This window comes from Megascapheus bottae, chromosome 11 (genome assembly GCF_031878675.1).
Source record: "Megascapheus bottae isolate mThoBot1 chromosome 11, mThoBot2.hap1, whole genome shotgun sequence".
Taxonomy (NCBI): domain Eukaryota; kingdom Metazoa; phylum Chordata; class Mammalia; order Rodentia; family Geomyidae; genus Megascapheus; species Megascapheus bottae.
This window is the reverse complement of record NC_143519.1, coordinates 31,190,619-31,194,388: the sequence shown is the minus strand read 5'-3', so window position 1 is coordinate 31,194,388 and position 3,770 is coordinate 31,190,619.

The following is a 3,770-nucleotide window of genomic DNA, read 5'->3' as shown; positions in this document are numbered from 1 at the left end:
GTTTGGTATTGTGTGGGGGGGACGGTAATGGGTACCAAGACATGTGAAAGGGTATCAATGTATGTGAATTAATGCACCTTCTACCTGGCAAATATCATGTAACCCTTTTACTAACTACAATAAAAAAAAAGATGTTTGGTATTAAATTTAAACTAGATATAAGGTTAATTTGAGGAAGATATTTCCATAAAATTAATTATGTAAATCATTCTTGTTCCTTCATAACAGGCCAGACATTGACTTGTATACTTGGTGTTTATTATTCCTTTAAAAGAAAATACTCTTTTCTAACTATTTTTTTTTGGCAGTCTTGGGCTTAAGCTCAGGGCCTTAGGACTGTCCTTGGATTTTTCTCAAGGCTAGAACTCCACCACTTGAGCCTCAGCACCACTTCTGGCCTTTTTTTTTTTTCTAAGTATGTGGTACCGAGGAATCGAACCTGGGTCTTCGTGCATGCTAGGCAAGCACTCTACCACTAAGCCAAACTCCCAGCCCTTTAACATTTTTCATACATGTGACAAATCATGGATAGATTTTCTTTTTTTATGGATGGATTTTCTAAAAATCTATTTTAGAAAAACATGGGAAGGGGGATCAATGTTCAGGGAGTATTCTACCAACCCCCGTATATATCACCTCAACAAGAAAATACAATTGAAACAAAAAGCTATTTTGGATATATTATGTCCATTAACTAATTTACTCTCTTTCTTTATATAACAATTTGCAAATTCTGTTTGAAGCCAGAGAGGAAGTACAGACAAAGATACACTGAGATAAAATGTTCATTCTTTATTTGAGAGATGTTAGTTATTTGCATATGTGTTTTACAGTGTTTGTTTTTGCTTTATGAATTAGTATAAATTCTTGTTTGGTACAAACAGAACTAAAGAGAATAAAACTTGAGGGTGTTATGTCAACTTTTATTTTTCCCCAAGAAATGTTCTTATTATTTTATTCTTACATTTCACTATGCTTATTGAAATAAATTCAGAAAATATGTGTAATAAAAGTATAGCTTAATTTTAAGTGTTACATTTGTATATGTTATCTTATAAATTTTAAAATACAAATAAAATTTAAAATCATTAAAATAATTTTATATCCTGAAAAATCTACTTTTCTCTATGTATATTTTTTTCATTATTAAAGGAATACATAACCATATCTACTAGTTTGGAAAATACAGATAAGAAAATCCAAAATGATAGGATAACACAAATCTTTCTTCATGAACATTTTAACATGTATTTGTCCTTTTTCATCTATGTCATAGGCACATATTAACTATGGATAAATGAAGTTTATGCTGAAATTTACAAGTCCATTGTGTTCATTTTAGTGAAATATTATATTGATCTAAAAATACTAAGAGTAAAATCTAAAACCTTCATAGATTCATTTAGAGTTTAGGAATTACAAGTGCAATAATATTTACATTAGAGATCAGATATGTGTTTAATGTCCTTTATCCTTTGATTGTTTAGACTCTTCATATATTCTTTGGTTTTAATGACGATGAAAGATAAATAATCCCTTTGTTGGAAAATTATCTTAGTATAAGAGTAGTTGTATCAGAAACATTGTGGATTTGTTTACACAACAAATGCAATTTTCTCACCCTCCTACAAGCTACCGAGTCAAACATCATGGTGCTGGAAGATTGAGATTATAATGAAGACACAGGAGTCATCCATTTTTCTGAAATTCAGGAGATGCACAGCTCTGGGATTTCCTTTATTAATGAGGTCTCCATTCTCAAGATTTAATAATCTCTCTGAAGGCTTGTTCTAATATCAAGGACATTTAGAATTTCCATGTAAGACTTTTGGGGTGTATACACACTTTCATTTCATAACAATCTTCATCTTATTCATTAAACAAAAAACTTTAAGACAATCAAATATATACAGTAAGTCCCTACAAGATTCATTCTTCTAATGTTTTTCATAAGAAACACAATTTCCATTACAGCAGCTTTTGCCCAAGTGTAATTTCTAGGCAATTGCTTGTGTTACATATTATCATAGAACATTTTACATTTTTTGAAATTTATTAGAGAAAAAAAAAGTGACTAGGATTTTGTTGGTCTCTCCTAGGGCTACCATATCAAAATATTTGAGAGTATGTGACATACAAAAGAAAACTCACACAAGTCCTGATGGCTGTAGCAGGGAAATTTACTTTCTAGTGCTGGTCTGTTTTGTACTTGCAGACAAAGTTTGATTCTTTCTCACACAGTCTTTTTCCTATGTGCATGTATACACATTTATGAACACATTACACAGGTACATTTACAAGGATGAGGTATATAGAGTTGTGATATATGTCATCACTTTGTGAGTAAACCAGCTCTATAGAACTTGAACCTCATCCTGAGAACTGATTTTGTTTTATGCCAGTGGTTCATACATATAATCCTAGCTATTTAGGAAGATAAGATCTAAAAACAGAGGACTGAAGCCACCCCGGGCCAAAGAATCTGTGGTACTTAAACAACCAATAAGTCACATTTACTCATCAATATGTGTTTTCAATTAAATGACTGTCAATATTTCTTTGCCTTTGTCTCAGATTTGACTAATGTTATATTATGGATGTCATACTTCTTCAAGGGAGTGAGATTTTTCCTTTCAATGACTCAACTCTTCCTATTGTATGGTTAGCACTTTATACAAAGGGACTAAAATTTTAATAAAAATTTTTGGAGCATTAATTGATGGTAACTTTTTGGTTAAAGAATCATATGTGAATTATATCTCTCTCATTATATCATACTATCAAATGTATTGAAAATCAAGTGTAGATACATACAGTATTACAGAATGATGAAACATGTTAACAAGTTTCTAAATAGATGAAGAATTACTAGACAAACATACGTCAAAAGAGATGGAAAGCCGTCTCACTGAGTATCCTTGACAATTTGTTTGGAATTCCCTGGAGAGTGGTACAAAAAGAAGATGAAATCAGCTAGCTCCTGAACAGACATCAATCCCTTAAATAATGAAACACTTAAGTTGTTTCTAAGGAAAAGCCCCCAGAGTGCATTAAAAGACAGTTGAAACTGTCTGAAAAGCATGGCCAATTTCCTTGGTCTAGTTGTTTTTCTGAATCCTTTCGCTGCCTTTAAGAGATATAAATCTTCTATATCCTGTGAATGAGTTGTACAGGACTCTGAGAACATTCCTTAGAAATGTAGTCATTACCAAACGTACTCCCTATCTCTCAATCGTATTTGAAGTATTAGAAACTAATGTCATTGGACACCAAGCAGTAAACATCAATACCAGATCACACATTCATCAACATTTCCTACAGCACCGTCCAAGATAGTTCAAGGTGTGTGTAAAGACTCAGACATTCTATTTCAAAGATTCTGTTTCAGTTGATCTAAGAATTGCATTGCTTTTGACATCTATTATAATAAACTTAAATCATCATATCATATTGTGAACATATATGTCTTCAGTGTAAATTTTCTTTGGCAATATTATGATGGAAAGATAGTCTACTTTCCTATCTTTGAACAAAAACAGTAGCTTGAAAACTAACTTTAAATACAATGGAGGCCCAGAAGTTTAGCCCAGTGGTAGAAAGCCAGAAATGGTGCTGTGGCTCAAGCATGGAGAAAGCCCAAGGACAGTGTCCAAGCCCTGAATTCAAGGCCCAGAACTGGCAAAAAATAAAAAAATAAAAACAATGGAGCCTTGCCCCTGCACAAAAAACCTGAGACTCTTATCTGCAATTAACCCCTAGAAACCAAGATT